Source organism: Giraffa tippelskirchi, chromosome 10 (genome assembly GCF_054371585.1).
Source record: "Giraffa tippelskirchi isolate mGirTip1 chromosome 10, T2T-mGirTip1v1.2.pri, whole genome shotgun sequence".
NCBI lineage: Eukaryota > Metazoa > Chordata > Mammalia > Artiodactyla > Giraffidae > Giraffa > Giraffa tippelskirchi.
The window spans coordinates 111,615,295-111,638,797 of record NC_137284.1 but is presented as its reverse complement, the minus strand read 5'-3'; the positions used below and the strand labels follow the sequence as shown (position 1 = coordinate 111,638,797).

Here is a 23,503-nt window from a genome sequence, read left to right as displayed (position 1 = left end):
CTTTGCAACCTCATGGACTATATAGCCCTCCAGGCTCCTCAGTCCATGCACTGGACCAATCAACTTGTAAGTTATTCAGGGGCTCAGATATCACTTTGAGTAAGGACAACTGGGGGATGGGGAGGGATTTCAGTTTGCCTCGGTACATCAGTGCACTGGGGGAAGAGCAGAGCCCCTGTTTCCATCTATCTTGCTGTATCTCTTTAGACTATGAGCCCCATGAGGGCAAGGACACTTACATAATTCCTTATTTCCCCAGGAACCTAGCACACAGATTGGCACATGATAAGACCTCAAAAAATGTTTGTTGAGCAAATGAAGGAGAAAGGGTACCCATCTATATTTCATCTTCAATGAGATAAAAAGAGCAGGAAAATCTGATTCTGACATGGTGCTCCCAAGCTGTGGTTCAATCAGCGGGATTCATATTGGACTACACACGGAAATGGTCTGAGGAGCAGATTCCTGGACACCCTCTCCTTGGAGATTCTGATTCAGTGGGTCTGAGCTGAATTCAGAGAGTATATTTTTAACAAATGCCCAGATGATTCTGATGCATCAGTTCAGACTGGTATGGAATATCTATTGTTATAGGTTATTAAACTTCTTTGCTTCTCAAAAGTATGATTCATTTTTTTCTGTCTGGCTTTGTTTTCTTGGTTTTTTGTTTTTTTTTTTTTTGAGTGTAGAAACTTTCAATATATACAAACAGGAAAAGAGTACAATAAGCCCCTTTAAGGTGTTAACTAGCTTCAAGGGCCAAAAACTGTCTGCCATTTTGCTTCTCAGTTTTATTTTTAAGGAAACCATTCAATTTTAATGGAATATTACTGACTTCAGCAACATCAGCAGCAGTACTCTTTGCCTTAAAGACCAAGGGGGTGAAACACATCCCTGGTTAACTTGAGAGAAGTATGACAAAGATGTAGGAGGTTGTGTTTTCTCAGTCTTTGACTTAAAAACTGGGAAATCAGACTAATCACTCTACATGATAATCAGGAAGATATGGATTGTTAGCTGTTATTTAAATGTTTGGTTTGCACCCCACTCCCGGTACCAAAAAAAAAAAAAAAGTTTGGGATTTTGCACTACTTTAAAGAAATAAAATCATTCAAATCTTTAAAAATGCCTTTTAAAAAAACGCATTCTTCATTTTTAACACAGATGCAAAGTAAATCCTTTAGTAATGATCATGACTTCTCTGCATTGGATAGAAAGAATTTAAGCCAGAAAAAAAAGCTAGATATTATTTCAGGTAGCTGAATATTTCTAAATCAGTAGGGCCTGCTAAGAAATATCCTTTGGATGCTTTTTCCTTCATGAGTGAAATGATCACAAACTGATTTGCTATTCCATTCCAAAATTACTGCAATTTAGGTGATTAGCAAGAGGAAATGAAAAGAGTGTCTATTTCGAATTTGTGAAATCAAAATTCCAGGTAATTAACAATGACTCAACTTCACCATAACCCCTGATAATTTAATGGACTACTGCTGGTGCATCACCTCCCAAATACAGCCACTTAGATGATCACAAGAATAAAAAAACCAAACAAACCCGATAAATAATTTACTATCTTGACATATCATAAAAAACTGGCAAATATATAAATACACAAGAACAAGCTGGTGAAATAAAAAGCAGTCCCACAAATTACATGCAGTATCATTCAAATTATGTATATCATATAGGTAGTTGATGCAAAAAGACTGTAATGAAATGCAACAAAATTTTTAAGTGTAATAATATTCCTGGGCTGTAAAATCACAATTTCTTAACCTATATTCAGGCACTTTCAAACTTCCCTCCCACATGAAAATCTGAATTGCAATGAAAATACTTTAAAAAAAGAAAAGGAACAGTTGAAGTAGAAATAACTTATTTTACCAATATACTGCAGTTAATAAATATGGCCTTTCAATAAGGCAGAGACCCAGGGATTAAGGACAACCCCACAGCTCAGTTATGGCAAATGAATTCATTTTATCCTTTGGACACATCTGATTTTGCCTCATTTTCAAGATATGCTGACAATGAGAAATATGAATAAAGCAAAATGTGCAACTTAATGAATGATTCACGTGACAGCTGTTAAGGAAACAAGGAGTTTTCTATAGTCAAATCACTATTCTTCAAATCACTCCAGAATTTCTCTATAATGCAAAATGTTCTAATATGTTTCCCAACTTTTAAACATCAAAAAAATTTCATAGACACCCCACATAACAGTGATTGTAGATGGCTGGGAAATATATGCTATGAATTTCATAACATTTTAAATGCATCTGTATGACTTCCCTGGTAGCTCAGTCGGTAAAGAATCTGCCTGCAGTGCAAGAGACCGGGGTTCAAGCCCTGGGTTGGGAAGATCCCCTGGAGAAGGAAATGTCAAACCACTCCAGTATTGCTGCCTGGAAAATCCCATGGACAGAGGAGCCTAGCAGGCTACAGTCCATGGGATCGCAAGAGTCAGAGACAACTTAGCGACTAAACCACCTGTATGTACTAACTGGTAATAAAATCCTTATACATCTAAAAATAATGCTAAAGATACAATATATATGACTCATTACTTATTCTGTGTCCAGTCAATGTTGGGACACACTTGAATTCAAGGCCTACCTTCAAAAACTCTACCATACCCAGTGATCTGTTCATCACTCAGGTGCATTTAAAATATGGAACCACTTTATAGAAAACTCAGGCTGCATGAGTATCACTTTTGAAAGAGCTCTTAGGAATTTTAGAGTGAGGGGAAGAGAAAGGATTAGTTGAATGGCATCCATTTCTCATAGATAAAACAACTGATTTTTTTAAAATGGGGAAAAGAGTAGATAAGTAGTGCAAGCAGTATTTGTTTTTCATTCAAGTTAGAAAAGTACAGTCTGATCAAGTTCGGACTTGATAAGGAAGATATTTTCCAATATACGGCAGGTTGAAAGACAGTTTTCTATCTTTTATAATAATACAAAGAAAATAAATGACTTCCATCACATGAATAGTATACATTATGCATATATATGGAATTTGAAAGATGGTAACGATAACCCTATATGTGAGACAGAATAAGAGACACAGATGCATAGAACAGTCTTATGGACTCTGAGGGAGAAGGTGAGGGTGGGACGTTCTGGGAGAATAGCATTGAAACATGTATATTATCATATGTGAAACAGAACACCATTCCAGGTTCAATGCATGAGACAGATGCTCAGGGCTGGGGCAATGGGATGACCCAGAGGTACAGGATGGGGAGGGAGGTGGGAGGGGGGTTCAGGATGGGGAACACATGTAAACCCATGGCTGATTCATGTCAATGTATGGCAAAAACCACTACAATATTGTAAAGTAATTAGCCCCCAACTAAAATAAATAAATTTATTAAAAAAAAAAATAAATAAATAGTATACATTAGACCTGTACAGTCAGAATAATCTCTCCAAGAGAATATATTATGTTTTTTTATTAATAAGAAAGAATCAGATAGACCCAGATTCCAAGTGCTGCTCGTCCAACCACTAAGTTCTTCATCTATAAAACATGGCCATGATGTCTACCACATACTGTTGTGGGGATTACATGAGATGTTAAACGCAGAGTATCTGGAATAGAAGAACATTCAAGGAGGGTTTGGTCTTAAAGATCAGGGTTCCAGGTATGTAATGATTATGGAGATAAATGAAAAAGACTGTTTTTGAAATATACAGGTATATGTTTAGCTTCCAAAAGCATTCCCTGTGGGAAAAACTGGGAGCTATTGAACAAGTCACATCTAAGTTTCTTGTATTTCCTTCTGTTCTCATTTCTGACATTGCTGCCATTGTGACCACTAATTTGGCAAGGTTGCTACAAATGATGACCTTCCTATTCCCACCATCTGTTTTCCTCACCCATGTAAATAGCCTATTGTCTATTCTGATCTTTTCCCATTAGTATGATTTGATATGTACCTGTTAATGCTGTAAACTGGAATTTAAATAATCTTCCCATTCATTCTTAAAACAGTGATATACACTCTGTCCTTGTAAAACATATCAGGTATACATTCATTTCCTACAGAAGAAATTTAAATCTTGCTTGTATGAAACCACAGGGTTACTTTATGTCTAGCAAAATGGATTTGAGAACTACTTTGTAGCGACTTCTCTGTCAATCCAGTGGTTAAGATTCCAAGCTCCCAATGCAGAGGCCATGGGTTTGATCCTGGTCTGGGAACTAAGATCCAACTAAGATCCCTCATGCCACTTGGCAGGGCCAAAAAAAACCAAAACACTTTGTAAGTGCCCATTAATGCTAGAGCCACTTGCTGTTTTAAAAACCATCAGGAAATTTATTCCATTTTATTACCAAAAAGGAACCTACATACACATATATGAACATATTACTGTGTGAATGTAAATACCCATTTATGCAAAAATAAATATATACTATAGATAGAAGGAAGGGAGAGAGGAAAGTAGGGAAGTAGGAAGAAAAAAGAAAAACCTAGAAGGATTAATATTAATCCTGAGCGTTGCAAATGGGACTAAGCATGGGTTATAAAGATAGAAACTTACCCTTTTATCCACTTATGTCATTTTAAATATCTTTATAGCAAGCTCATATTGCTTTATTGGGCTTCCCAGGTGGTGCTAGTGATAAAGAACCTGCCTACCAATTCAGGAGACATAAGAGACTCAGGTTTGATCCCTGGGTCAGGAAGATCCCCTGGAGGAGGGCATGGCAACCCACTCCAGTATTTTTGCCTGGAGAATCCAATGGACAGAGGAGCCTGGCAGGCTACAGTCCACTGAGTTGCAAAGAGTCGGACACGACTGAAGTGACTAGGCATGCATGCATGCATTGCTTTATTGAATTTTTAATTATTTTAAAAAATCTGATTACTTCAGGGCTCAAGAAAGGACATTTTAAGACATCTCATTTAATTATTTTAGGTCACTAAGCACTGCTAAGTGCAATTTTAAAATACACTACGTTTTACTTTGAGTGGAGAAAAAGATATTCAGATGAGCCTTTGATCACTGTATAATTTTTTTTCAAAGTTTAAACTTTTAATTTTATATTAGGGTATAGCCAATTAACAGCACTGTGATAGTTTCAGATAAACGGCAAAGGGACTCAGTCACACATATACCTGTATTTATTCTCCCCCCAAACCCCCTCCCATCCAGGCTGACATATAACATTGAGTAGAGTTCCATGTGCTATACAATAGGTCCTTGTTGGTTATCCATTTTAAATATAGCAGTGATCACTGTATGATTTTAACTAGGATTTTTAAGAAGTGATATGAATTACTAATACGTACTTTGACCCCCTAAGCACATACAAGCACTGTGTGCAACCTAAGAGGAAAATGGAGCTAAAAAGATTTTCTCAAGGTCTTTATTATCTAAAAGAAGAGGCGCTCATGTAAACCAGCAAGAGGAGGAGGGCAGTAGCCCAACTTAAGACAATGATCAGCAATGCTCATGGAACCCTTCAAGAACACCTAGCTCTCTTTAGGGCGTAGATTAAGCACTGGGAGATTCAGGTTCAATACATAACCATTAAGAACAGAAGGAGAAGGGAACGTTAACCATCTCAAGCTCTTTCACTCTGCTACCGATAAGGCTCAAGCTGGGAGACCTCCAACTTCTTCCCATTCCAGTCACCCACCTGTTTCAGTTCATCACCATTCCAGACTGGGTAGAGGCCCTAAGGATGCTGGAAGTTTCTGGAGGGAATAGGACAGGTGGGTGTGATTGACATGTACATCATGTGAGTCCTTCCCACTCATCCCATCTCCTCCCCACCAGTGTCTGTTCAAACTTCTCTCACTATCTACATCCAACTCTATGAACAGTATGATACACTTCAACCAACCTTCCCTTTCTGTTAATGACCTAGACCAACATAGCCCAAAAGAAATACAGTGCAAGACATGTGAATCACATATGTAATTTTATGTTTTCCAAGAGCTGCATTTAAAAAAGTAAAGAGAAATTGATGAAATTACTTTTAACAATGTATTTTGTTTAAATCCAATATATCCAAAATATTAATTCAAAATACAGACATACCTCATTTAATTGTACTTTGTTTTACTGCACTTCACAGATAATTGTGTTTTTTACAAACTGTAGATTTGTGGCAATCCTGACTGCACCAAGACTATAGATGCTGTTTTCCCAACAGCATCTGCTCACTTTCTGTGTCACATTTTGGTAATTCTCACAATATTTCAAGGTTTTTCATTATTGTTATATTTGTTATGGCTATCAGTGATCAGTGCTATTTGAATTAGTATAAAGATAACTCACAGAAGCCTCAGATGATGTCAGCATTTTTTAGCAATCAGGTATTTTTAAATTAAGGCATATACCTTTTTTAGACATAATGCTATTGTACACTTATTAGATTACATGATAAACATAAGTTTTATATGCCCTGGGAAACCAGAAAATTCATATGACTTGTTTTATTTTGATACCTGCTTTATTGCAGTGGTCTGGAACCCAACTTGCACTATCGCCAAGGTATGCCTGCATAATCAACATAAAGTCATTAACAAGCTGTATTTGTTCCTGCCATTTGCAGCAATATGGATGAGCCTAGAGAGTATTATGCTTTGTGAAATAAGTTAGAGAAAGGCAGATATTGTATGTTTATACTTACCTAAGAATTTAAAAAATAAAACAAACAAATCAGTATAACAAAACAGAAAGAGACTCACAGATATAGAGAACAAGCTAATGTTTATCAGTGGGGAGAGGGAAGGAAGGAGGAACCAGATAGTGATACAGGGGTCAAGAGGTAGAAACTACTATATATTAAAAATAAATTACAAGGATATATTGTATAACACAGGGAACATAACCAATATTTCATAATAACTTAAAATGGAGTCTATCTACAAAAATATTGAATCACTATGTTGTATACCTAAAACTAATATAATACTATAAATCAATAATACTTTAATAAAAATAATTAATAGAATATTTTAAAATCTTCTTTTCCTATAAATGTTTGAAATCTGGTGTAAATTTTACATTTACAATATATCACAATTCAGACTATCACACAGTTGTAATACATCACAATTCAAGTAATCAGTAGCCACATGTGGCCTATGGCTAGTGGCTATTGAATTGAGCAGCACAAACCTAGACTCTCACTCCAATGAAAATGGTCCCAAACATTTACAATGACTGATTATTGCTGGGCAAAGGGATCACGGGTGGTGTTTTAAAAATAACTTTGGCTTACCTGTATCTTTTATTGTCCTCCAACAAACACAGATTGCATGTGTTTACGTATTTTTAAAACTTGTGATTGTGTCTTTGACATATAGGGAGAATTTCAATGAATGAATCTTCACATTCATGCTCTAATGCAAGTTATTGTTTTAATGGTACATGTGGCATTCCCAGGTGGTGCAGTGGTAAAGAATTTGCCTGCCAATGCAGGAGACTGGGGTTTGATCCCTAGGGGTCAGGAAGATCCCCTGGAGAAGGAAATGGCAACCCACTCCAGTATACCTGCCTGGGAAACCCCATGGACAGAGGAGCCTGGTGAGCAACTATCCATGAACTCACAGAGACACGAGAGTGGCTGAGCAGGCACACACATGTGGCATTAGCACTTGTCTTCACTTCAACCTATCTGTCAATTCATACTTAGTTCCTATCTATTTCACCACTATAAATTATTGTCCCAGTTGCATGCAGCCCACCCACCTTCTCCTTCTGCAGATCACTGGGTTGAAGGTACAGAATGCCCAGAAGAAATATTTCCCATACTCTCAACGCCTCTGCAAAAATATCATGTACAATTTCTAGTTCTGCTTTAGTAGAACTAGGGTCACTGGTATATGACTCCGAGAACTCAAATTCAAATTAGAGAAAAAAATGCTGTCTTCAGTGCTGCTTCAAACTTACTTTAAAATAGGTTTGTTATTTACTAATTATTTAAAGTTAGATATATTCAAAGGCTATTATATGCCCCACCTGGGCTTCTTAAAAAAAAACAAAAAAAGACAAGTAACATAAGCAACTAATTTTTTAATCAAAGAATATACTTCTCACCTCAAAGATTCTGACATAAAATATAAAAACCATAAAATTATGCTTTTGGTGCTTAAATACAGAAACAGTCTAGTCCCTGGAAAATGGGAACATGAGATGGACACAGCTTAAGAAGTTAAATGGACTTAAGTTAGGAAACTAAGGTGTGAGTGCTTACTTTAAATACCTATAGATTTTTAAATTTATGTTAAAGTTTGGTTTCATGAAGTGTTTGCCATTCTAACAATGATACGTTTGCCCTTTTCTCCTAGGCTTTGGAAGGTGGCATGTGGAACCCTAAAATGGGGAGTTCTGACACCTGGATTTCAGTTCTCACTGCCAGCTGCCAACCAGCTATATGACCTTGGGAGCAGTCCATTCACCCTGCTGGATTCAGCCTCACCGGCTGTGAAGAGAAGGTTGACAGCACAGCCCTTTCTCAGGCTGCTTCCAGCTTGCCATTCCTGACCTTTGCACTAATCTCTCTCTATCCCATTATCCCTCAAACACTTGCCTCCTCATGCATCTCCTGCTTGCTAAAGGAGAAGATAGCTGGCAGCACAGCAGTGAAACGGGAAAGAAAGGCTGTTTTATTTTAAAACCTCACATGAGTCACTTTTCAAGAATGTATCATTCTCTGGTGCCTGTGTGCTTGGTCATGATGTCAAATCAGCACTTCCAATAAAACCTACTCTAAGAACCTGGTATTTGTTCCATGTACTGTTCTTAGATGATGTTTATACTAGACATACATCTCTTAAGAGCCACTTGTAGGTACAAAACAACACAGAAGTTATCAAACAGCTATCAGCAGTCAGATAAAAATCACAGTTTTAATCAGGTCTTTGCACCAGCTTTTGATAAATTAGGATAATCACAGCTTCCCACACTTCCCACATAACCTCCCCAGAAACTTGCAGCACTCTAAAATCTAGCCTGCTCCAAGAGTCACCTCCCACCCTTTAGGGCTGTCTGTAGCCATACCCAGGAGAGCGCTCCTTCCGGGAGACCCTCTCCCCACCCCCACCAAAGCTTAAGTCAGGGGGCAGCTGATGTTAACTGTGGTCTGTGCTGATTCCGCCAGGCCTGATTTTTCATGCTGCCATTTTGAATAAATAGAGGTTTCCTCTGCAACGGGTGCATCTTCTAATCAGACTTGGAACACAGTAGGCACCGGGATACACACACACACACACACACACGTACACCACCAGGGAGCTGGACATAAGCATAATTCAAGACACTCGCAAGCCAGAATTAAACAGCAAATTCGGAAAGACAGTATTCGTTAACAGAATCCTACCAAGACAGTGTGGAGCCACAGCAAATGACTGTTTCCTTACAGGCGTCTGGGTTTAACGGACAAATTTAACCCCTAAATCTTAGTTCTCGTCAATTTCTCTAAAGTTCAAGCGTCCCTCCCACTCGTTTCAGACCCCAGGGGTAATGTCGCCCAATAATCCGCGATCCGACCGAGCAGCGAACGGAGGGCGCAAAGGCAAGCTGAAGTGGATAATCACCTCAGAAATACGAGTGCCTCTGACCACTAAGTGCCCCAGAGCCACCGCGTTAACCTGCCCAGACATCCTCCATCCCCAAGAACCTCGCTGGGTGTTGGCTTGAGGGTGGGGTGGGGTGTTGTGACAAGTCCTTCGGCTCGGGGAGACTCCAGCAATAGCTGACACGTTTGCCCTTCGCGGGAGGGTAGTCCTCTGGTCACGATTCGGCGACCACAGACCGGTGTAAGCTGGGCAGAGCCGGGCCCAGGGCAGCGGGCCCGCCCGGCAGCCATGTTCGCGCGAGCCCGCCGGCGCGGCAGGTGCGTTACCTACCGAGAAGGTGCCAGGCTCGCTCCGCCACCAGTGATGCGCCAGTGCGAGCCGGGATCCCCCGGAGCGGGGAGGTGGCGAGGGCGGGGGTGGCACGGGGTACACACCCCAGCGGGCCAGCAACTGGGATTTCAGGCAACGGAAACGCAGGAAAAGCGGCCTGGGAGAGCGAGAAGAGTTAAAAAGAAGTGGCGGGGGAGAGGGGGGTAGGAGGGTGACGGGGGAGGATGAGGTTGGGGTGTGGAGGGCAGGGGCAGGTTCCAACCAGGCTGCAGTGCTCGCGCCCTGGGGTGGGGCATCCCTCTCCTGCTTCCCCGCAGTCTGCAGCCCAAATCACCTTCCCCCACCCTCAACCCCGGACTGAGGCCCCCCCTGTCTAGTGATCCTCTAGAGACCCCCAGCTAGCATCCGCGGGATTCTGCCCCAGGTAGCGCCACCCGCGGGTCTGGAGGGGCAGCCGGAGCCGACCAGAGGCACACGGGGGACAGGGATGGCAGATCAGGGTGAAACCCGCCGGGGGAAGCGGCTGCAGACGCCCTGCGCTCCCAGGGGCGCCCTGCATGGCTCACCTGGGGGGCGGCGGGCTCCGGACTCCGGGCTCCGGGCTCCGGGCTCTGGTCTGCGGTGCCGATGCCGCGGCCGGCGAGCGTGCGCGTGCTGCGGCTGCGGCGATTACTGTGGCGACGTCGGGGGCTGCAGCTGCAGCGGCGGAGGCGGCCGTCGGGCGCTTCCCCCTCCCCAGACTCCCAGAGCTCCGGGCCGCCGCCCCCAGCTAACAGCTGGCCGGGCTCACGTGACCGCGGGGCCCACCCTCCCCGCAGCCGCCGCCGCCGCCGCCGCCGCCGCCGCCGCCGCCGCCGCCGCCGCCGCCGCCGCCGCCGCCGCCTCCGCCGCCTCCGCCTCCGCCTCCGCCTCCGCCTCCTTCCCCACACTCTGGCCCCCGGCCGCGCCGCACCCGCGCTGGGCCTGATCCCGGAGCCTGGGAGCAGAAGGGGCGGCTCAGAGGGCGAATCTCACCGAGGAAAGTGGGTCCCCCTTTGCTCGGTCTTTATTTTTTGATCACAGCCGGGCTTGCGTGTCTCTCTCTCAAGCGAGAACTCGGGCTGTAAGGAGTCAGACCCCACTTTCTCTGGCGCCTCTCCGGGATTCCTCCGTTTCGGTTGCTACGTGCGGGCCTCTGTGCCTAAGCGAGATTTCTCCGCGGAGAAACGTGTCCAATACTTTGTTGACTCATATGTCCAAGCCGACTCCGTCCCTGGGTATAAAGGTACGGTTCTAAGCCATGTTGATAACCCAGACCCTGTCCCATACTTAAGACACTGAAGCCCAAAGAAGTTAAGCAACTCGCCCAAGGTCACATAGTAAGTAGCGAAGCCAAGATCCCAAACCTAGGTTAATAAATCTATAGGCAGGTACCGAGTGTGTTGATGCTGGCGTCAAGGTCATTGGTCAGGACATGACCATCCATTGGTCAGAACATTCATCCGTCTGTTACTACAACAGACTCTATCCTTTATAAACTAATAAGAAAATACCATGTATACCTATGGCTGATTCATGTTGATGTATGGCAGAAACCAACACAATATTGTAAAGCAATTATCCTTCAATTAAAAATAAATAAATTTTTAAAAATTCACAGAAAGAAAAGATCATCTCAAAAGATACGAAGAGATGGTTCACAGGAAAACAAACTGCAATACCCCTCGGGCACATGAAAAAAATATTCAAGCTCCCTTAACTGCAAAGCAAATACAGATACAAAGTAGCGTTTTCCATGTGTCAGAGTAGCAAAAATCAAAGTTTTATAACTTCCATAGAGGATAACTTGGCAATACCTCCTCAGATTACAAATACGTACATAGTCTTTGACCTAAAGATTCCATTTCCGAAATTTATCCTACAGGTATACCAACACAAGTGTGAAATGATATGAGTACAAGGTTATCCATTGCTACATCATTTATGCTAGCAAAGATTACCAAGCCTATGCCCATCAATAGAGAACTGTTTAAATATATAACTGTGCATTGTACAATGGAATGCTATCCAGCTGTTTAAAAAATGAGTACTGATCTATGTACTGATATGAAAGATTTCCAATCTATAGTAAGGGTAGGGGAGCTGTGTGAAGAACACTGTGTAAATGTGTTACCAGTTGTGGGGGAAAATATGCCTGTACTCATTTGAAAACGCACAGACTATCTTTGGAAGGATACTTAAGAAACTGTAATAGTAGATGTCACCAGGGAGAAGTGGGTTACTGAATGCAGGAGAGGGAAGGAGACCTTTTTTTTTTTTTTTAACATCTTTGACTGTTAAGCCTGTGGTTGCGGTTTGCCAGGAGTGAAAGAATAGTGGGAGAGGGCTGGGGCAATCAAGGCAGATACTGCAGAATAGAGCAGTGGTCATAGAATCCTTAAATATCCCAAAGTACAAAATACAGGTCCCCACAACCAAGAACTGTGTTGTGCTGTGCTAAGTCTTTTCAGTCATGTTGGACTCTTTGCGACCCCATGGACTGTAGCCTGCCAGGCTCCCCTGTCCGTGGGATTCTCTAGGCAAGAATACTGAAGTGAGTTGCCATTTCCTCCTCCAGGGGATCTTCCCCACCCAGAGATCAAACTTGAATCTCTTATGTCTCCTGCATTGGCAGGCTGGTTCTTTACCACTAGCACCACCTGGGAAGCCCCAACTAAGAATTTTCCAGGCCTAAATGTTGGTAGCATTGGGGTTGAGAAACTCAGGTGTAGACCATTTCTGTTTAATGTAATTATCAATATGATAGGTTTTCAATGCAACATCTTGCTACTTCTATTTATTCTGTTCTTTTTTGTTTGCTTTTTGCTCTTTCATTTTTTTGAAGAATTGAGTATTTTTCATATTCCATTTTACAACCATTATTCTAAATAATGAGAAAAAGTTCAGTTCAGTTGCTCAGTCGTGTGTGACTCTTTGTGACCCCATGGACTGACAGGGGAGCCTGGCATGCTGAAGTCCATGGGGTTAAAAAAAAATTATTAGCCATACTGGTTGTTTTATTTTTTTATTTTCCTAGAACTTACAATATGCATCTTAAAATTACCACTGTCTACCTTCAAATAGTACAGTTTCAGATATAATGCAGAACACTTTCAACTGTATACTTCTATCCTCCACCCCAACTTTACTGCTATCACTGTCATTTGTTTAGGTGCAGGTTATATGATAATGAGCTCTTTCAAGTTTTGTCTGAAAATGTCATCACTTTACTTTCATTTTTGAAACATTTTTTTTGGAAACACTTTTTGGTTGAGAGCTTTGTTTTTTTCAGCACTTTAAAGGTACCATTCTATTGTCATAAACATTCTATTGTCAAACAAGACTAGCAAAGTTTCTGAAGGAAAGTCTGTGCTTGATTATATTTCTCCCTCTGTACATAACATGTCCTTTTTTTCTCCTATGATGGATTTTAAGAGTTTTTTCTTTAACACAGGTTTTGGGCAATATGATTAGAATGTACCTTGGTCTGGTTTTTTTTATTTTTCGTATGTTTATCCCATTGGAGCTTACTGAGCTTCTTGGATCTGAACACGTTTACAGTTTTCATCAAATTAGGAAACATTTTGGCTATTATATCTTTAAATATTTTACCCATTGTAACCCTGCCCCTCCCAAATTCAGAGACCCCAATTATAATTTATTAGACCACTTGAAATTGTCCCATAGATCACTGAGAATCTGTTCTTTCCCTCTCCCTACTACTCTTTATACTCTCTTCATTTTGGATAATTTCTGTTGATACTCTTCAAGTTTTCTTATCTTTTCTTTTGCAGTCTCTAATCTACTAATGGTTAATACTGTCAATGAAAGTTTATTTTTCTCTTTGTTGTTTTCTTTTTTCAAAGGGGCTTTTACACTTCTCCTGGCCTGAGGAATCCCTTAATCCCTCTCCATCCCCACAGTAGACATCTCAGGTCTACAGACCTCACTTGGCCTGGTTGAGATCCGGACCTGACCATCTCTCACGGCTTTAGAAACCAAGTGGAGTGAAGCAAAGTTGCACAGTAAAAGAAATTAAATTCCACCTGTCAATGAAAGTTTTATGTAAGATATTTTATTCTTTATCTCTCTTAAGTTCTACTCTTCTTTTTATACTATCCATTTCTCATACACATTTTCCTTTAAATATCAGGTAATATATATTGTAATAGCTGTTTTAAAGTCCTCATATGCTAATTCCATCATTTCTATTTTTAGTCTTTTATTGGTTGTTTTATCTCCTGCTTCTTTGTCTCTTTTGTAATTTTTCATTGGATGTCAGTCTTTGTGAATTTTATGTCATCGAGTGATGGATTTTTTCTTATATTACTTTAAAGGCTGTTGGACTTAGTTCTGAAGAATCATTTTCACATGAGACATGTTCATCAACTGTTTAGAACCTTTCTATGGCAGCTTTGGTCTTTCTGGGTAGCTCAGTGGTAAAGAATCCACCTGCTAGTGGCAACCCACTCCAGTATTCTTGCCTGGAAAATTCCATGGACAGAAGAGCCTGGTGGGCTGCAGTCCATGGGGTTGCAAAGAGTTGGGCACAACTGAGCATGCGCACAGGGTAGCTTTAACTCTGTGACTACTTTGGTTTTTACGAAGGTATGATTCACCTATTGGCTCTAATGAATGTTCCATGTAATCAGTCAGGTGATTCTGGCTGGTAGGAATCTGGACAATTCTCAGTTTTGTGCGAGTTTTGGGAATTTTTTGTTACATAGCTATGCAACAGTTGTTCTTTCCTCAGGAGTTATTCTTTGCCCTCCCTTGTGGTGACTCACCGTATGCCTGCACAGATTGGTCTTCTCTCAGTGACTCAAGGAAAACTTTATGCAAATTTCTGGGCTTTTTTCTGTTTAGTTGTCTCTTCTCCAGAGCTCTGCTGACAAATGCTAGCTGCTTTGACCTCCTTCAACTCTGATGTCTGTTTCTTCAATCCTACAAGACAACTGGGCTCTGTTTTGTTTTCCTTCTTTTTTATCATGTATGGTTCAGGAATTGCCTCCAAACAGAAGAAAACTGGGGTAACTGCAGCTCTTATCTTATTTGTTTCCTTTCTCTGGAGAATCCCAGTCCTGTTCTTCTAGTTGCTCATGGGTTGTCCAATATCTGACAAATTTTGTTTCATGTATTTTGCCCAGTTTTCTAGTTGTTCACAATAGAATAGCAAGTTCCATAGCAATTCTTCCTTCAGGGACAGATGTGGAAGGCAAGGAACACTAATCTTAATGCCCCTAAGGAGCCAAATGTCCGGATACGACTAGACTCATCCACAATGCAGGCCGATTCTTCACCAGCTGAGCCACCAGGGAAGCCCTAAGAACTGTAAATGCATAGTTTATACTTACAGAACTTCTTCAACATACTGATACAACAAGGAACATTTATTGGACTCTTGTACCAGGAATGCACTATCGCTGCAAAGATGAAAAAGGCATATCAGCCCTACCTTTCAAGAAGTCAGAGGCAAGCAGGGAAATAATAATTAAGTATAGAAGTCATATATGCATATATTGTATGTTGCTGTCAGGGTAACATAAGAGTTATGCATAGATAAATGCATTAATCTAGCATGTTGGGAAATATAAACAAGTTTAAAAGATGATCATAAATGAGGGTTAACTGAACCCAGACCACCTAAAAAAATACAGTGATGATAGGACTTGCCTGGTGGTCCACTGGCTAAGACTCTGGGCTCCAAATGCAAGGGGCTCGGTTCGATTCCTGGTCAGGGAACTACATCCCACACGCCACAACTAAAACCCAGCACAGCTGAATAAATAAAATATGACTATTTTTTTAAATAATATATTGATGATGATTTTGACTTTTTTTCAACCAGTGTTACTGGTTGAAGAACCTGTAACTAAACTGGTTCTAAAGAACCCGATGCAATGATTTTGAGGAGCCGAAGTACATGTGTGATTGAGAAATGCATTTAACACATTGCATGTAGAGATATTTTCCACTTAGTACTTCTTTTAGTGTAATTATAGGAGAAGGAAAAAGATCAATCATTGGGCAACTCTCATGAGGATGAACAACAGACAATATTATATGAGTGAGACACTTATGTATGGGTAAGAAAGCCTGTGTAACTGCTTTGTCTGTAATCTTATGAGAACCAAAGAAAGGAGCTGACAGGATGCCCTGGGAAAAAGAGAATGAAAAGCACTAGTTAAGATTAGTCAGCCACCTGCTTTAATCCTATGACAACCATGTTTAGGAGGTTAGTTTTCTGAATTTGGTTACCATGGTAACAAACCTTTAGGATGCCCTTAAAACAATTTACAGAATGACTGCCCATATTGAGTATAGGCAACACTGAGAGATTATAAGTGTGCATATCTATTTTTAAATTATTTTTAGAATTTAAATGATCAATCAGGCCTTTTAGATGTGTAGTTTAGACAACTATCAATTGTATTTTAGCAAAAAGGTGTAAAATCCTACTCATATAATTAGATGATGGGCTTGTAAGTTCAATTATTCAAATGTGTCATTTCAATGAGTGGCTCCTATTTAATTTTGAATAAGATAGCAGTTCATGAATGTTCAGGACCTGGTTTTAGAAACAAATTATATATGCTTGACATTCATTGCTGCAACTTTAGGACTCATTCATGGGTTTAGCCAACCGAGCAGATCATTTAAAAGACAGCTGCTGAAACTTCGTCTTATGATCATCAAAGAGCAGACTAGAAGATTCTATAATCAGACTTAGGAGTATCAACCTAATCCTTTCTTGCTGATATGTTTTCCTAGTTTACAATGTGTAGAAAAGGTTGACCTCATGCTATGTATGGTTTTAAAATAGGGCTTGCTTTTAATACTCTAGTGACACTTGTGGCCACCTTTTAATAGATGAAAGCTCATTTTGAATTGTAAATGTTGAGCTTTTTATGTTGACAATTTTAACATCACTGCTCACTTGAGATAATATATGACTCTATCAGAAGTTACTATTAGTTATTTTCCAATTCTTCAGAAAAAACAAAGTCTGTCTCAATTGCTGTAGAAATTTTGGTTTCAATTAGAAGATTTCCTTCATGCTCTTAGTGATTAAACAATGATTTCACCTATTGAGAGAATTTATGAAATTTCTGATTCTAAAGAAAGAGTATTTTGTTTGGGGTGCTCTTTTGTGTTCTATGAAAGACCAAAAAATTGGTATTATTTCATTTTTTGTCAGTTTAATTTCAAAGAACTGACAATAATCTAGATATATATAGTTTAGTTCTTAAATTCATGATTATTCTTTCTTTTCCATTGACTTTCTACTTTAATCATAAACCAAGTTCTACGTTTTTACTATTCTTCTTATTATATCCCTTATACCATTGGCTCTAGCTCTTACCAGTGCAAAGGATTGGAACTTTGCATATGTTGAGTGATTTATTCCTGAGAACTGGAATCTGGGTTTGGTTCTATTTGAATTTCAAAAAGTACTGCTCATATTTTTTAAACAAAAATTAAAAGCAGAGATTATTTTACCATCATTTGAATTTCTCAGCTTACTGATTTTTCTTTACCATGAATACAAAGAAAGGATTGAGCTTTAAAAATTATTAGAAAATTTCAAGAATAGCCAAACACAGAGAGGAAGTACACTGTTAGCTTAGGGGCTGTGGGGAAAGTAGGCAATGACTACCAGTGGGTATAGGGTTTCTTTTTGGGGTAGTGAAAATGTCCTAAAATTGTAATGAATATAACTCTGCAAATGTACTAGGATTTCTTGAAATGTAAAAAAAAAATCAGTGTACTACAAATTAATTTTTATAAAAAATGAAATAAAATACCTCACCTAAAAAAAAAAAAAAAAACCAAGAAGAAATATTAGAAAACCAAAGAACATTGCCCAGTTTGAGGGAAATAGATGAACAATAAAGAGTTAATAATTTTAAGGAATTATTGCCATAGTAGTAAAATGTTGGGAAAAAAAAAATCCTAGGAGTAGAGTTGATTTACTGTTCAGTCTTAATGTGACAAAGAATCAATTAACTTTAGTAGGCTGTTTAATTTTCTTTAAAGCCTGTGATTTAAAACAAAAACTTGAATTACTACTGGATGTGGTATGACATTTTGTAAAAAGATCTTATATTATAAAATGCAGCCAAAATAGTACAAGGAAAAACTTGTGATTAGTCTCCAGGAACCATTGGTGTAGAGGTAGCAGGAGAGAACAATTATGCTGGGAGGAAATCTGGCCATTCAAATGAGGATTTCACTGCAAAATCCTTTTTAAGTTCTTCCCTCTTTTCCCACAAGTAAAATGCTGTTTCTCATTTTAGGGCAAATATTCTGTACTTGTACAACTTCTCCTCCAGGTTATTCCACAAAAGTATAATTACCCATTTAATTAAAGTTAGCTATTAACTTAAGAATCAACTTTTTAAAACCTAGGATTTCTGAAAGAGAATATATACCACACAGAAAAGCTGCACAGCCGTCCCAGTAAATGGGATCATAAGGGTAAAGAACCAACAATATGTGATTGAATGTCATAATGTCCTACTCTTCTTGTTATTGTTCATTCGCTAAGTCATGTCCAACTCTTAGCGACCCCATGACTATAGCCTGTCAGGCTCCACTGTCTGTGGGATTTTCCAGGCAAGAATACTGGAGTGGGTTGCCATTTCCTTCTCCAGGGGATCTTCCCTACCCAGGGATTGAACCTGTGTCTCCTGCATTGGCAGGCAAATTCTTTACCACTGAACCAACCAGGGAAGCCCCTACTCTCTCGCACCCAGAGGTAAAAATTAAATTCAGAAGTATATTAACACAAAATGCACTCCAGCAGAGTAAATCCAACAAATGAATAAGATAATGCTATAGGAAATTGGAACTAAGCCCCAAAGTATCTCCCTGCCCTTCATTCTTTACCATAATGAAAACTATCCCTCAATACCACAATTTACATTGTGTATGGAATTGTTTTTACTGTTAACTATTTACTAAAGAAATTATCTTTATCCTACTGTAGTGTGGAATTTTAAATTAATGAAATGACTTGTAAATTCCCAGAAATCCCCAAGTGGGATATAATTTACCTGTTACTAGAGACGAAGGAAATGGCAACCCACTCCAGTACTCTTGCCTGGAAAATCCCATGGATGGAGGAGCCTGGTAGGCTGCAGTCCATGGGGTCACTAAGAGTCAGACATGACTGATCGACTTCACTTTCACTTTTCACTTTCATGCATTGGAGAAGGAAATGGCAACCCACTCCAGTGTTCTTGCCTGGAGAATCCCAGGGACGGGGGAGCCTGGTGGGCTGCCGTCTATGGGGTCGCACAGCGTGGGACACGACTGAAGTGACTTAGCAGCAGCAGCAGAGACCAAGGTGACAGCATTCAACTTTACTCTGGATTTTTAGAATAAGACCTCAGCAAACATCTCATGTCATTTGCTTTTAGATCATAAAATAAAATTGATGGTAGTCTAGCTCACAGGCACTTAGATTGGTTTTGTAAGTTACTGGCTGACTCATACTCACTAAAGGCATCCATTTTATGCCAGAGGCTTTATTAGCAGTACAGGAACACAAAGAACTGATAAACAAAGGAATCCACAGACACTGCTGGGTGTTGCAGATCTCCTGAAGTCTTCCTACGGTTTTTATCCTTTCCCTAAAAATAATCTATGCATATCAAAAGGAGCTACTTAATCCTCTGGCAACCCTCAAGCAAAAGGGGTAAAGAAAGATTATTGTTGGTTTTACATAGAGGACTACTGGGAAATTTTACCTAAATTATAACTGAAACACAGAAAAGTGAGCTAAGTAGAGAATGACAGACTCCAAATTGACAAAAATGAAGTCTGACTGCATGCTAAAGAAGTTTCCAGAGAGAGGAAGTCATGTACTAGACAGAGCATTTCAATGACTGGTACAAAATTATAGCCACATACACACATATCCGCTGGATCATCGAAAAAGCAAGAGAGTTCCAGAAAAACATCTATTTCTGCTTTATTGACTATGCCAAAGCCTTTGACTGTGTGGATCACAAGAAACTGTGGAAAATTCTGAAAGAGATGGGAATACCAGACCATCTGACCTGTCTCTTGAGAAACCTGTATGCAGGTCAGGAAGCAACAGTTAGAACCGGACATGGAACAACAGACTGGTTCCAAATAGGAAAAGGAGTCCATCAAGGCTGTATATTGTCACCCTGCTTATTTAACTTATATGCGGAGTACATCATGAGAAACGCTGGGCTGGAAGAAACACAAGCTGGAATCAAGATTGCCGGGAGAAATATCAATAACCTCAGATATGCAGATGACACCACCCTTATGGTATAAAGTGAAGAGGAACTAAAAAGCCTCTTGATGAAAGTGAGAGAGTGAAAAAGTTGGCTTAAAGTTCAACATTCAGAAAACTAAGATCATGGCATCTGGTCCCATCACTTCATGGGAAATAGATGGGGAAACAGTGGAAACAGTGTCAGACTTTACTTTTTTGGGCTCCAGAATCACTGCTGATGGTGATTGCAGCCATGAAATTAAAAGACGCTTACTCCTTGGAAGGAAGGTTATGGCCAACCTAGATAGCATGTTTAAAAGCAGAGACATTACTTTGCCAACAAAAGTACGTCTAGTCAAGGCTATGGTTTTTCCAGTGGTCATGTATGGATGTGAGAGTTGGACGGTGAAGAAAGCTGAGCACCACAGAATTGATGCTTTTGAACTATGGTGTTGGAGAAGACTCTTGAGAGTCCCTTGGACTGCAAGGAGATCCAATCAATCCATCCTAAAAGAGATCAATCCTGGGTGTTCATTGGAAGGTCTGATGTTGAAGCTGAAGCTCCAATACTTTGGCCACCTCATGCAAAGGGTTGACTCATTGGAAAAGACCCTGATGCTGGGTAGGATTGGGGGCGGGAGGAGAAGGGGACGACAGAGGATGAGATGGTTGGATCGCATCACCGACTCGATGAACATGGGTTTGGGTAGACTCTGGGAGTTGGTGATGGACAGAGAGGCCTGGCGTGCTGCAATTCATGGGGTTGCAGAGAGTCGGACACGACTGAGCGACTGAACTGAACTGAACTGAACTGAACACACATATATATACACACACAGACACACTATATACATACACATACTATATATACATCCAGTTTATAGTTTATACACAGTATATAGTTTGCACTATATAAATATATATATGCACATATATACATCTATATATGTTCAAGAGAGTAGTTTTATTTTTTTCCTAAATCTCAACTGTATGTTCTTCTAAAGGGGTGGGTTGTAGATAATTCTGAAAAAAATTATATATAGAAGAATAAATTTGGGGAAAGTCTGAGCTCTTTTCTCCTTTTATTAGACAAAATGTACACAAAATAGCTTTACTGACTATCCAACATTCTGCTGTAAGAATTTAGTCATATAAAATTTCTAACCCTAGGAAAAATGATATCTCCACACAACTTATCCTTTAACAGTATATTCCTTTTTAGGCACAGTTAGTTGCCCCAGTACCTAATGTTTTCCAAAATGCAACAAAAGCAGTATTTATAGAAGAAAAAAATGTAAGAGACTGCATATTCAAGGGCAGAGAATGAGTGAAATTAACTGTCTTTCAAATTAAGGTTCTTACACCACCTGCATCAGTATCATCTAGCAAGTGGGCTAAAATGCAGATTCGTGGCCCATTAATCAGAATCTCTAGGGAAAGAGTTAGGAATCTGCACTCTTAACACAAATCCTATATGATTGTAGTGTACATGACATTTGAATCATTGCTACATTTCTATAGCCTTTAGAAACCGAAGCATGCCTCTCATTATGTTTGAAGACTGAGCTATGAAACCAGTGTTTGCCAAGGGCTCTTTCTGTGACTGGTCTGGAGCAAGGAGCAGGAAGTTGCAGAGGTAAAGCTAAAAGCAGAGACAAAATAGTGTTTTAAAGAGAGAAAAGAATTTACCTTCAAATCCCTGGTAGTTCAGTTGGTAAAGAATCTTCCTGCAATGCAGGAGACCCTGGTTTGATTCCTGGGTTGGGAAGATCTGCTGGAGAAGGGATAGGCTACGCACTCCAGTATTCTTGGGTTTCCCTCATGGCTCAGCTGGTAAAGACCCCCCAATATTCTTGGATTTCCTTCATGGCTCAGCTGGTAAAGACCCCCCAATATTCTTGGATTTCCCTCATGGCTCAGCTGGTAAAGAATCCTCCTGCAATGTGGGAGACCTGAGTTTGATCCCTGGGTTGGGAAGATCCCTTGGAAAAGGGAAAGGCTACCTACTCCAGTATTCTGGCCTGGAGAATTCCATGAACTCTATAGTCCATGGGGTCACAAAAGGTTACACATGACTGAGCAACTTTCACAAACTCTCCAAACCCATATGTAAGAATGTATGGATTTCATTGTACTAAAAGGGAATATGCAAATCCTTCTAATTAGAATGCTACAGATATTAAGAGATAGAAGTACTATAATTATGTTTTCAAATGGGCATATTAATTTATATTCATGTTTGACATTTCAGATTTCAATTCAAACTAAAGTGGGTAAGAAAAAAAATTAAAACTTTTATGTCTGGGTGCTCTGTATCTCTGGAAAATAAGTCCTTTGTTATTTTTTTTCCCAGAGTTATTATTGTAATGACAATTTGCTTTTTTTAAATTGAAGTGTAGATTTATAATATTGTGTTAGTTTCAGGTGTACAGCAAGATGATTTAGTTATACATATACTTTTCTTCTGATTCTTTATTATAGGTTATTACAATATAATGAATATAATTCCCTCTGCTATACAGTAAATCTTTATTTTCTATTTTGCATACAGTGGTGTGTATCTGTTAATCCCTTGGTCTTAATTTATCCCTCCCTGCCTTTCCCCTTTGGTAACCACAAATTTGTTTTCTATGTCTGTGAGTCTGTTTCTGTTTTGTATGTAGATTCATTTTTATTATTTTTGAGATTCCACATATAAACAATATCACATACTATTTGTCTTTCTCTGTCTGGCTTATTTCACTCAGTATGATAATCTCTAGGTCTATCCAGACAACTTGCTTTTTTATGAGAGGTGAAAGGCATTACTTTTTCCCATAACATTTCACCAAGTTTCTTTTTCTCCTCTTGTAGTTTCCAAACAACACTGAGAAACCACCTGTGTCCTCAATTCAGGGGACAGATGGCATGCTGATATCTAAATAGCATTATGCTGCTGCTGCTGCTAAGTCGCTTCAGTCGTGTCTGACTCTGTGCGACCCCATAGACGGCAGCCCACCAGCCTCCGCCGTCCCTGGGATTCTCCAGGCAAGAACACTGGAGTGGGTTGTCATTTCCTTCTCCAGTCCATGAAAGGGAAAAGTGCAAGTGAAGTTGCTCAGTCGTGTCCGACTCTTAGCGACCCCATGGACTGCAGCCCAACAGGCTCCTCCGTCCATGGGATTTTCCAGGCAAGAGTACTGGAGTGGGGTGCCATTGCCTTCTCCAAAATAGCATGATAGATGTAAGCAATATCTTATATCACAAATAAGAGGAAGAGTACAAATTCATTTCTACAAGGAAAGATTCAAATGGCTAATGACCCATCTGAATCAGAATCATCTTTTCTTGTTATCTTTATAGCAACTCAGAAT

The 23,503-nt window shown here is 39.9% G+C and overlaps 1 protein-coding gene and 1 long non-coding RNA gene across 11 annotated transcripts in view; one reads left to right on the top strand and one right to left on the bottom strand.

Annotated features, from left to right (window-relative positions):
• LOC145523829 (uncharacterized) overlaps window positions 1-8,742 on the top strand; it is a 48,117-nt gene extending 39,375 nt beyond the window's left edge. Inside the window, exon 2 of the long non-coding RNA XR_014066912.1 lies at window positions 8,321-8,742. This is a non-coding gene — a long non-coding RNA (uncharacterized LOC145523829). The remainder of the gene's footprint in view (window positions 1-8,320) is intronic.
• The window catches only part of SCRN1 (secernin 1), a 71,345-nt gene extending 60,533 nt beyond the window's left edge, over window positions 1-10,812 (bottom strand). For 2 of the 10 annotated variants that reach the window (XM_081534864.1, XM_081534859.1), the window contains exons 1-3: window positions 10,447-10,625; window positions 6,473-6,524; window positions 5,659-5,716 (exon numbers count right to left, since the gene is read on the bottom strand). The gene's annotated coding sequence lies outside the window, so the exon portion shown is untranslated. The other 8 variants (XM_081534860.1, XM_081534874.1, XM_081534869.1 and 5 more) reach the window with 8 other exon arrangements.
• Between the last annotated feature and the right edge of the window lie 12,691 nt (window positions 10,813-23,503).